Source organism: Belonocnema kinseyi, chromosome 5, assembly GCF_010883055.1.
Source record: "Belonocnema kinseyi isolate 2016_QV_RU_SX_M_011 chromosome 5, B_treatae_v1, whole genome shotgun sequence".
In the NCBI taxonomy this organism is placed as follows: Eukaryota; Metazoa; Arthropoda; class Insecta; order Hymenoptera; family Cynipidae; genus Belonocnema; species Belonocnema kinseyi.
In genome coordinates this window covers 10086189-10099264 of record NC_046661.1, presented here as the reverse complement: position 1 = coordinate 10099264, position 13076 = coordinate 10086189, and the positions used below count along the sequence as shown (strand labels likewise).

Below are 13076 nucleotides of genomic sequence, written 5' to 3'. Positions count from 1 at the left end.
ATACGATGATCCGGCAAAAGTTTCGTGCACCCTAAGAACACGGAGCGATCCAAGGACTACCTTCTTATGCATTTTCCCCGCAAGTGTTTTAGCATATTGTTGACACGCAGGGATGCTTTTCAGGCTATTAACGAGTGAAAGCTTGGCACCTGAAAGAGCGCCAATGATAAGGACGATTAGATATGTTTTTGTCAGCTTGTGCCGAAAATTCGATAACGAACACGGTTCGCTTCTCGAAGTCAAGAAGAACCATTCTCGAAAATTAACTCGATTTCCCTAGGAGCATTTGGATTAGCGATATTAAGGTTAATGCCTGAAGAGTGACAGAGGTGGTAATAAAGCACTCTTAGTACCGAATTGTGTCTTTGTATGCAGGACGTTCCCCCATAAGTTGGACAACTAGATAGTATGTGAGCTGAATGCTCGGGGTGTGCATGGTACGCCCTGCATCTATTATCGGGAATGTCTTGGCTCAACATGTGGCGACGGTATGTTAAGGTGAAAATGACACCGTCTTGCATGCCAAAATAAAACCCTCCGTACCAGACTTCAATCCGGGTGATTTAAGGAAAGCAAAAGTTAGCTCACACGACAGTGACTGATCCTCCACATTTCTGTGGAAGATACCGTGCATCCTCTTACCGAGGAGCTATCCACGAAAGTTGTTCTCTTGTGCTTTCTTAATACGCGCTTTAAGGAGTGAGTACTCGAGATAGATAAGATTTGATGCATTTTGCTCACCCCTAATACTGAAGTTAAGTCTGAGTGTTTCAGCAGCCTCCTCCGCTGCTTTGTACAGAAACGCTCACTTGCCCACTTCTTCGTGCTTCCTGACCATTTTAAGAAGAGTGTCTGTTTCATTTGCGACTTATGCACTGTTTCCAGAATAATCCTGCTGTGAAGACATTCAAGACTCAATATTTCGCGACCACCTTGACGGCGTGAGATGTACAGCCGCGGAACAGAAGACTTTAAGATGCATGCTTTTGTTCATGTTCATAACCTTTCTTGTGCTGATATCAAGGGATCTGAGTTCGTTCTTCGTCTATGGAACCAGTGATTGGCCTGTAATTCTTCGGGTCAGCTAAGTTGCCTACTTTCGGCAGGAGTATTGTGCGCCCTTCCACCAACCACTCCGGAATCGGCTCTTCCGACTTTAAATATGAGGTGAAAAAATGGGCCAAATGCTGATGGCTTGAAGGAAACTTCTTCCACCAGAAGGTTTTGATACAATCTGGTCCCGGAGCAGAATAGTTCTTCATCCCTCTTAATATTTTTTTCACCTTCTCGGTAGTGATGGGTTGGCATTCTTCATCAGGTGTTATGAGGTTTTATATATATATATATATATATATCAAAAAGAGGTTTATTCAATAGTTTTATGTAGTTACAGGTTATCACAGTCGCATAAATATTTTCCTCAAATGACCATACACAATTATTCCTTTCTCAAATTACGATTTAAGGGGGTTGCCTCATGAAATGCAAGGAAAAAAGGTTCTTTTTTAAAATTTTTTTTGTCAAGAAAGAAACGAAATACATCCATGATCTTTTGCATTTATTTTTAAGTACTTCTGAACAACATTGCTAAAATACCAAGTCAAAAATTTACAAAATGGCAGTGTTCATGGCGGACTGGGATGCCTCGCGAATGCAGTCGTTGAACGGCGTGCAGGATAGCGTCAATAATTTGTGTCTGAAATCAATAAAATGTTTTTTTTTTACTCAGTACACTTATTTATTCTATATGAACCACTGAAAAGTGGTATAATATTAATTCAACGTATTATAACTGAGCCACAGCAAAGCTTCACCGGGTCAGCTAGTTCTTCTATAAAGCGTTTATGAGTCATCATAATTACAAACAGGTTGCATATAGGGTCCTAATATAAAATTTGAGAAGGAATCCAATCGATTCTAAACCAATCTAATTTAATTCAATTTAATTTCCCAGATGAAGGACGAGTCACACACTACTTTTTATCACACCAGTTAACGTAAGTGCAGTACGTCTGCATGCCATAGTTGCGGTTACTGTACTCATCGTATCATAAAGAAACAGATATAAATGTTCATCAGTCATTCAGATCTCAGTGTCATATACTTAATAGTACGTTGCACCCTGAATAAATGTTTTAAAGCCTAGGCTAAAAAGTTCTATTTTAGATATCGTTGATGGTACCTAAACTCGCACTTATGATGACGGTGCGATAAAAATAATTCTAATTAAATTTTTAACATTATTATAAATTATTATCTACCAGTTTACAACGTCATTCTTTTATCGCTTATAAAATTTTCCTCTTCCGAAGCCACATTTAATAGAGGGATCGTAAACACATCGTCACATCATACGACGCGACGTCTTTACGATATTGTAAAGGCTCCTTAACGACATGGACATAGGATGTCGTAAAGTTGTCGTAACGATGTTACAATGATGTCGTAAAGACGTCGACAAACTTTCTACCCACTCGGCGGATTCCACGTTAAATTTTCTGTGAGAAGGTCACGGAATAATTGCAATAGATTTTTTGATAGCGTTGAAAAATTAAAGTAATAAAATACTTGTCATTAATATAGGCTGAAGGCCACTTCAAGCGCATCTTCTTTCAGTATTGGCATTCTACTTAAGCGACTATGGATGCACTTGAAGACGCCTTCAGCAGAAGTTTTGACATTGAACAAAATTTTTAACTTTTCAAAATGAACGATTGCAATTACTCCATGACATTCTAGTGACAAATCTAACGTAGAATCCGAATTGCAACAAATTAAATGCCTATCTCTCTGTTTTTTAAAAATTTTTTGCATGATACGGAAGGTATACTATGTGGAGACTATAATAGCTCTTAAAGTATCGGATAATTTAGAAAAACGAAATTTTAGCTCCAGACGGAACGGTTATGGCGGTGACTGTTACGATTTCTTTACACCGATGTTAATTAACCCAAAATAATTGAATGACTCTAAAGATTTCATGACTACATTGATTTTTGATATGTTCTTCTTGTTGCCGAACTTTTAGATTATTTCGTAGTGGGTAAAATTATATATTGCAGTTTTAAGAGTTTTTGAAATTTTAAAAACTGCCCTGAGTCTCATTTGAAGATTGACTTTTTTATTAGACATTTTAGAATCCTTCGTTAGAAAATAGCGCTTTATTAGACGAAGAGGTTTTTTTAGCAGCCTTCAGTTTGGAAACTGAGATGGGAAAAACCCCTGGTTTTAATGTCGGTTTTTTGTATTCTTCTGACTGCAAGAAAATCATTATGTTACAATTATAATTTACTTTAATACTTAAATTTATTAATAAATTAACGTAATTAAACATAAATATCGAAACTTAGCAATAATTTAAAACTGTCCTTAAGGGCATGTGACACAGCTACATACCTATATTACGGACCACAGTTTTTCAGTTCACTGAATGTTTTTTTGAACCTAAGAACTTTTTTTGTAAATAAAATATCGAACTGAAACATTGGGAAATGTATTAGAGTACTATAAGGTACGTTTAGGTAGTGCATTTTGGTAGGAACTTTACTGAAAATTATTTCATCTTTTTTCTGAACCTCAAAATTTTTTGAACGTTCGAACTTTTTTTATAAATAAAATAGCCGTCTCAAACTTTCAGAAATGCAAGATTCTATTGCCTTGTCTTGTGGCCGCCAGGTTTCGTATTTTCGTGTACAACGTTACCGGCTGATGCCGTTGGAATTGATTGTTGAAATATATTTTTTTACATCTTTTATTATTAAGCTTTGTACTTAAACGTAGTTTTCTTTCGGTTCTTGCATTTCTCAAAGTTTGAGAGCGATATTTCATGTATAAAAAAAGTTCAGAAAAAAGATGAAATAATTTTTAGTGAAGGTCCTATCAAAATGCAGTACCTAAACGTACTTTATTGTACTCTAATACATTTCCCAATGTTTCAGCTCGATATTTTATTTACAAAAAAAGTTCTTAGGTTCAAAAAAACATTCAGTGAACTGAAAAACTGTGGTCGGTAATATAGGTATTTAGATGTGTCAGATGCCCTTAATATTACTTTTACAGCTTTCTTAAATCGTAATACTCAGCGCCATAACCAATCCACCAGGAGCCAACATTTTCTTTTTACAAACGATGTGCTCCTTTAAAAAGTGATCTTCAAACAATAAATGTCGAGGTTTAACAATAAAATCCTTTTTGTCACGCTTAATTACTTTTTGCCAACGACTTTCAATCTCATTTTTTGGAACAGACAAAAACACATTTTTATTTCGTTTGAGCGGGGCTGAGACGTACCCTGATCGACAGTTTCAAGCTATACGTCAATGCACCCCCCCCCCCCATCTTTATAACGCATTTGTCCGTGAATGAATCAAATACGGCAAATAGACGATAAAGTTATGACATATAAGGAGTTTTTGTATGAAAAATAATAACAGATAATGGGCATACCGGGCGTCGCGGAGGTGGCGCCAGTGCTTCACGACCGTTTCACAGAACTGTCACGCGCCTCTAATGAAAAAGCATAGATCGTGTCCACAGCCCTCCCCTTGCCCTGCTAAGGCAGATAATGTTTAAAAATGAAGCTTAGCGACTACCCTGTCAAAAGTTAAATTGATCCATCTGCAAAAAGTATTCGAACCCTTTCCTTTTACAGATTTTGGTTTGCAATCCAGGTAACAATGATAAGGCGAAGGAAACGGTGCTGAAGGAAAAAATGGATCGATATCGAGGTCGTGGATTAAGTAAATTGAAGGGAAGAGGTTATTTAAAGCAAAAAAGCAATCGAATTTTCTTTTTCATTTCCTCACGAATCATTATTTTTATTTATTACCTTATTTATCTATTACTTATGTAAAGGACAACTAAAAGAAGCTAGAAACGATCTAGAATAAATTAAAAGAAGTGGAGAACAAGGAATATAAATTAGCAGCAGACACCAACAGCAACAAAGAATAGACTAATACGAAAGACTAATAAAAAGACTAATAAAAATAAAAGACTAATAAAATAAAAAGACTAATAAGAAAACCATTCAGCAAATGATCTCGATGGGCAAACGAAAGAAATTTGTTATGGTTTAGCCTCACTGCAAAAACATATGAGCAATCTCTCAAGTACGTTTTTTTTTCTTTAATTTTAGATAGGTTTCACTTATTATAAAAGAATAAATATTCTTTTTACGAAATTTGTGAGGGATCTCGCAAATTAAGGGGAAAGGTGCAGGAATTAGGATTGTCGAGAGCCGGCGAGCGCTGGTCGTGTGATACCCAGACAATGAAGCCAAGGCACCTGGAGAAAATTCAGTCATCGAGTTGCCTGGGGGATGAGACTGGGCGGGAAGTCGTCCTTCTGGTTTGTTGGCGTCGTGTGGGAACACAAAGTGGGTTGGTGAACGTTCGAAAATGGGCGCTGACCGCGGGTGCGTGCAAGGAGCACAAGACTGTGTGCTTGGTGCCTAGGTTTGGAGTATAAGGACGATTAAGTGGTGCTCTCCCCACTCCTCGTCTTAGACTCACAGGGCCGTGTGACAGCTGGATGATTATAACCAGGGAACCGAACGAAACGAAACAAAATAAAACGTTCCTTTTGGTTACGTTACGTTATCGTATTTCGAAACTTTTGCTATTTTCGTTTCCGTTATTTAAATTAAGAACAAAATCATTAATACTTTCAATTCGTTTTGTTAGTGAGGGATGGATATTGAATAAAATAAATCGATTAATGTTATTTAAATGTAACAGAACTAAACAGAAAACGCAATTTGCGTTTCTTCGGTATAAATATTAATAATTGCATAAATTAAATAAGGAAGAAAAGCATACAGCCGATGATTTGTAGAATTTATTTGGATTACTAGGTCGAGCTTTAACATTGCTGGATGACATTTCGACATTAACCATCCAGAGGTATCTAAAGGTTATGCTTATAAGAACCACGACAACCCTAGTACTCCAGAGCATTCACCAGGTCACTCAAACATACTAATCAAGGAGTTTTGAGCCCCAGCGCTTGTATGGATGCTAAAACGAGCCTTTGAAAAAACGAGAAAAGCCCGAGTTTTCCAGGCAGTTTACCAGGTCGAATTTTAACATTCTTCGGAAAATTCTTCCGAATAAATCAGAAGATTTTCTAAAAGTGGCCTGGTCCCAGCAAAAAAGCGTTATTATGTCAGAATTAAGATTCCTTTGTATTTCACAATTCTCCATTTATTTTTTATTAATGACTATTGAAAAAAATTGCAATAAGATAGTGACTTGGAGGTTATAATAACTTAAAAGATAAGTTTTATTAGTCTTTATAAAAGACATTTGATTTGCCTCAATCGATTTTGTATTTTCATTTCTATAATTTTTACATTCTTAGCCATTGGAATTCGTTAATTAATTTTTCATTTTTGTTTGTAAATTTAGTTTGTACTCTAATTAAATAAATATTATTATCTCAAAATAAAGAGAATTTGATTGCTTATATGTTTTAAATGATCATTTTTATTTTATGAATCTTATTTCTCTAAAAAATAAATCAATATATAAACGATAACGACTTAGAAGAAAAGTTTTTAAATTGTTTAGAGGCTATGTGAAAAGCAAAAGAAGAAACAAATGAATGTGGAAAACATTAGTTCTAAGCATTTTTTTCCTTGTTCAATGTCACGGTTTGGTTAAGTCAATCATATTACAAAAGTGATATTAATGTAATTTCAGATACCCCCCAAAGATAAGTTCCTCGCAGAATATGTGTGCGTGGCCTGGTGAAATCTCTGGAGTTACCCAGGTTGTCGCATGTTAATAATGATTTTTAGATAACTCCGGAGGGTAAACGTCTAAATTCCTCCGAATAATGTTAAAACTTGATATGGTAATCCACCTAGGTACCCCAGGCAATTCTCACTTCTTCAGAAACTCGTTTCAACCTTGGCAGGAACGCAGGGTCTCGAAATTCCATAGTGAATTTTCAGCAACACCTAGTTTGTCATATTTCATATCATTATAACTTAGATACTTTCGAAATCTTAAAATCTAAATGCCTTCTAAAAAATCCTGATAATTATGACTTTCAGATACCTTCGAATGTCGAAATGCCTTTGAAGAATGTTAAAATTCGACCTGGTAAGCCACCTGGGAAACCCAGACTAAACCCAGACCATGTAATCATTATTATTACAAATTTTAGAATCCTCCGAAGTATTAGAGCCTAGAAGCTTCTGAGGAATGTTTAAACTTGAGTCATCCTTGATTCTTCAGAAACTGGTTTTAGCTTTCGCAGAAAAGCAGGGTCTGCAAATTCCTCCATGAATATGTTTGAGTATCCTGGTAAATTCTGTGGAGCACCTGGGTATTTTTACAGATTTTTAAATTCCTCGAAGAATATGTTTGAGGGGTATGGTAAATACTCTACAGCACCAGAGAGTATATAATTACAAGAAATTAAAAATTTTTAAATGAAAATCGATTAATATTTCCAGTAATAATATGAATCTTTACATTTTATGCATGTACGCCGCTGTTTTCTAAAAAAATGCAGGCTAAAGATGGTATCCGTAATAACAACAAAATGACACTTTAATTGTTTAGAGATAACTATATGTTACATATTAATTATCTTTATTCTGTTATAATTCATTAATTGCGTCATCATTTGAAGTAAATAATATTTTTCACGATTTATGGGAATAACTTGCTTAAAAAAATAATTTTTTCAAGTACTAAATATTCTGAAGAAAATAGTCTTTCACAATTCCTACGACTTACAGGGGAAAAAGTTGTGAAAATAAATAATGATTGTTTAAGCATGTCAGACTAAATTCCCTAAAGGCCTTCCTTATTCCTGCACACGTTAACCAATTTTCCTGAATCTTCTATTAACTTTTTTTTAATTAAATAAGTAACTTTATTCTGCCCATAAAAAATAAATTAATCCACGATTTTATCATGACAGTTTGTGTAATAGAACGTTTTCTCATATAAATAAAAGTGCCACTTAGTCGTTATTACGGACTTTTGAATGGCTATCACATCTGAATTTTAAGGTCGCATGGTTGACTTTTTTTTTAAATTTTTTGCATGCGTGATCTAAATAACCATATTTTGAAGTAAGTAGAGCCATTTGTTTGATAAAACGTTTATATTTTATTTAATAATTGAAAAACGGAAGGACAGTAGCAGTAACGCGTAGTGTTAGCTGTAAATACATTTTCGGCGCGTATAATCTAGATTATAATCTCTAATGTAATGATTTTAATGAAAAAGCGGCCCTGTTTGCTTCAAGATAGGAGCATGTAGATGACGTAAGCAAGAAATGAGTGAAAAATATTCAACCATGCGGCCTAAAAATTCAGAACTGCTTATTCATTGCTAAATATCTTTAATCAAAAAAAGCTCTTTTGCAATTTATTGATTGTGTCATCAATTACAGAAAATGATATTGCTTTTACCGTTCGCGGAAAAAAATTGTTAAGCAAATTAATTTTTTTTACAAAGTAGTAAATATTCTGCAAAAAATAACTTAATTTATAATAATCAGCTGTGAATTATTATTAAAAGTCAGTCCTATATGCAAAAAGTACTTGGAAACACTCTAATTATGGATTAAGAATTACACTGGCACACGAAAAAAAGGTCTTGTTCACCAGACGAGATAAACATTTCTATACGTTTTCGGAGTCGCTAAACCGAATCCGGGGTTGGTTTGACTCGGTCAGGTCGCATATTGTTCCTACACTCAAAAAAATGATGTAAGTTGGAACATTCATGGAAACACCCAGAAAGCAAAGCGATTATATGTTTTCAGTGTCGCTGAGCCCAAATTTAAAGGTCATTTGACTCGGCGAGGTTGCATTCCATTCATAACCTAAAAAAATTGAAACACTGAAAACTGTTGTCGACATAAATTGTTTATATTCAGCGTCCGGTACATAGAACTTTTTAGTCATTCTTTGAGCATGGCTATCAGCCTGCATAGTCTGTAGTACAAAATCCAGCTGCTTTGTAGATACTGTGACGATGACAATTGCCCCGAAAGGGAATGTGTAGAATAATTCGTTCTCACATTTGTTGACGTAACGAAGCTAGCGAAGGTGCGTTGCCTTGCAGGTGGGCGTGAGGGTGTGTGTCAGGGACGGTTTTCTGTGTTTAAATTTATTTTCTCCAAGTTTATGAATGAAATGCTACCTCGCGGAGTCAAATTACCTTCAAATTTGGACCCAGCGACCCTGAAAGCTTATAACCGCTTTGCTTTCTGGGCGTTTCCATGAATGTTTCAACTTTCATCATTTTTCGGAGGTTAAGAATCGATGTCGCCTAGTGGACAATATCTTTCTTTCGTGTGCCTGTGTTATGTATTAAGAAAATGTTTTTTAAATTCTCATGCGATTGCCATTCTGATAAAGGTCCTTAACCTCGCTTGATGTTCTCTCCATTCTTCCTCGATTTCTTCCATATCCCTTTCTTTAGGTTCGCTTATTTTGCGGCTTTCTTCCTCTTGCTTCGTTTTTTCTCTTTCCTTAGATTCTTGTTTAAGCTTTTTTTTTCTCTCGAATTTCTCGACTTCTCCTGCTATTTCTTTTTTCTTAACTTCCTCTTCTCTATTTTTTAGCGCCCTGAGGATCTCTCTATCAATTTATGTTTTTTGTCGTCTATCCATTTCTTGCAAACCTTTTTTGCTTCTCTTTGTGTTTTTCATTGAACGGGTGTTACAGCAACTCTATCCACTTTAGGCAAATATGTAAAAGCAAATCGTTGCTTGCATTTGCGAAAAGTCAATCTCTGCACTTAAAAATAAATTTGGGGTCCATTTTTCTATAAATTTATTATTTTTTTTGTTTTGTTTTATTTTTGTACATGCATATGTTTCTGTTAATTTCCGTCATTATCAGTGATGTAACAAAATCAAATTATTTGCATGTATGCTTAAATGAAAAATGGTGTTTCAAAATTTTTATTTAATTTTTGGGCTATTCCTTCCCCTTTATTTGGCGAAGTTGTATTGCCTTTTAGAATTTACTTGTTTCAGATTCCAAATTCTTTCTTTAAGTTAATTATTGATTTATTTACGTATTCTTTTCCAGTCTCTGTAAAAAAATTCTTGGCGTTCCTTATTTTTAAATAATACGTTTATGAAATGCGTTGTCAATTTTTATTGCTGATTTACTTTTAATTGGAATTATTTCTACCCATTCAGTAAATATATCAACGAATACTAATATCGCGACAGAAAATCCTGACACTTGTCAGGATAAAAAGAGGATTAAAAATTGTGAATTGAATCAAGACTTAAAAGAGAGCGTTCAGTGTACTGATAAAGCTTGGACTAATAAAAAGTAAATAAAATGGTATATTTACCTGTAAAATAAGTCCGCGTAATTTGGACCTTAATGAGCTATGCTAAAGTCTCTTGAGGGAATTGTGTACAGGATAAAAGGTTGAAGGGTGTCAATTGCCTGGACGTTCCTGATCCCTTGAAGACTTGAAAAAAGGGTCTGCTTTAGTAATGACTTTTCTCTCAGTTTCCTGTCGAGAAAAAAATCGTAAATCTTGAAGAAAGCTAGGCGATCCTGGGTCACGCTGCACCTGTGGCTTGTGGAGACCCCTTTTTTCAAGTCTTCAAGGGGCCAGGAGCGACCAGGCAATGGGCACCCTTCAACCCTTTTCCTGTACACTATTCCCTAGCATAGCTCATCAACGTCCAAATTATGTGAACTCATTTTACAGGAAAATATACAAGTTTATTGACTTTTTATAGGTCCGAGCTATATCAGTATACTTTTTTCCAAGTGTCAGGACATTCTATCGCGACCAATTTGAAAGCAACGAACTGCTTTTACATACTTGCTTAAAGTGGATGAATGATACGGAACGAATGAATTCGGGAATTGTTATGAGATTTCGGTCAATTCGAAAAACTCACATTATGAAATCATTGATTAATTCCATTTAAATTAACAGAATTAATTAATTTATATAATCACAAGAAATTGAAAAAAGGTTAATGAAAATCGGATAATATTTGCAGTAATAATGTGAATCTACATTAGATGCATTTACATCGCAGTTTTGTAACAAATTCAGACTAAAGGCGGTATTTTTTAGATTTTTTTCCAAATACATAATACAGGAACATGAAAAAAAGGTCTTATTCACCAGGCGACATAAACATTTCTATACGATTTTGCGGTCGCTGAATCCGAATCTGAGTTTGGTTTGACTCATGCGGGTCGCATTATGTTCCTAACCTCCCAAAAATGTTGAAAGTTGAAACATTTATGGAAACGCCCAGAAAGAAAAGCGATTATATGTTTTTAGAGTCGCTGAGTCCAAATGTGAAACTTATTTGACTCGGTGAGGTCACATTTCATTCATAACAAAAAAAAAATGAATTTAAACACCGAAAACTGTCCCTGACACTCCCTCACGCTCACCTACAAGGCAACGCACCTACACTAGGCAGTTTTGCGACTTTAGAAACAGATGAAAGTTAACTTTTAAAATGTAGGCTTCGTCCGCAGTAATTTTCTCAACATTTGTTGCTTTTACAAAAACAAAAAATTATTCATTGCGACACGAAAAGCGTCATTTAACACGTAGAAAGATTTCGAATCAGCTTTGCTAAATGCTAACTCAATGCGATTTTTTTTTACTGAGATAGAGCTACTTTTTCTCAAGTGTCAGGACTTTCTGTCCCGATAATATAATGTATTGATTTCTCCATTTCGACATTGGCAATGAACCCATCAAATCTAATACTACTCAACATGGTGCCTTAATTTTTCATTTTTCCATTAAGCCTATCTGATTATTTACTTTTCGTTTTATCCTTTGTCAGGTATCACATTCATTTACATATTTTAACGTTTCAGAGTACATTCCGGCTCAAAAATACTATTCAGCCATTTTCGCATAAACTTTTTCCATGCCTGAGTGTCATGCTGGTTTATTTTCGTGATTTTCAATCAAAACTTGTTCTCTTAACTCTTTTGGTATTGTTACTATCCACGTGTTGCTATCTGCATTTAAACTTGATTTTAAAGATTCATGTTTATGAAAATACAATTGATTATCGCGTATTCTCCAATTTTGATTTTCTTCTGGTTTATGTTTAAACTGTAATATTTTATTTTTATGCCAGTTATCCTCAATTGCTTCAAAATTCTTTTCCTCTATTTCCACTGTACTGGCTAAAATACTTGTAACTTTGATTTTATTTTCGTTTGTTCTTCACAATGCATCTGGGACATTGTTAAAACTTCCCTTTCTGTACATTATTTCATAATCATATTCTAACAATCCTAAAGCTCATCATACTAGTCTACTTGTTGGATTTTTTAGCTTATGAAGCCATTTCAACGCAATGTGATATGTGATAACTTTAAATAAACAAACCTCTAAATACGATCTAAATTTCCTTATTGCCCAGACTACTGCCAAGCACTCTTTTTCTAAACCAGAATACGTATTTGCGTTCTGAGTCATTCAGACCTCTACTTGCAAATGCTATTACGAAATTTTCGCCGTTTATGTTTTGTGTCAATACGGCTCCTAATCCTGTATCGCTGGCATCTATTTTAAATAGAAATGAATTTCCAAAATCAGGAAAGACTTAAATTAGTGCTGTTGTTAAATCCTTAATAGGCGTAAATTCCTGTTCCTGTTTGTCAGTCCATTCCCTCTTTACTTCCTTTTCCAATAGATTTTGCAGGGGTTCTATAATTTGTGCAAATTTCGGAATAAATTTCCTATACCAAGATGCCATTCCTATCAATCTTTGTATTTGTTTAACTGTTTTGGTTCTGAGGAAATTTAAAACAGGTTTAATTTTGTCCTAATCTGCTTCTGAACATTTCTTTGCCAGGGACTATAAACGCTATTATCGGTTTATATTCCTCATATAACGGTATTTGATGATATGCAGAACGAAGATCTACCTTTCACGAATATTTCTCTGATCTTAATTTGTTAAATATTTTTGACATTAGAGTAATTAAATATACAGTCTGTCAAGTTAAAGCGTGGGTGGCTTTACTCACAGTCGGTAAGGTGTATCGACATGATTTTGGTGTCAAAATATTAAGAAGAGCTCCCTCT

At 34.8% G+C, this 13076-nt stretch overlaps 1 protein-coding gene across 3 annotated transcripts in view; it reads right to left on the bottom strand.

The window, feature by feature from the left end:
- Nucleotides 1-13076, bottom strand: part of LOC117172531 (cilia- and flagella-associated protein 97-like) — a 120076-nt gene that overhangs the window by 2867 nt on the left and 104133 nt on the right. The window contains exon 4 of one of the 3 annotated variants that reach the window (XR_004467032.1): nucleotides 1624-1696. The exons of the other annotated variants lie outside the window; for them this stretch is intronic. The gene's annotated coding sequence lies outside the window, so the exon portion shown is untranslated. Of the gene's footprint in view, nucleotides 1-1623; nucleotides 1697-13076 lie in introns of those variants that run through there. 3 annotated transcript variants of the gene reach the window in all.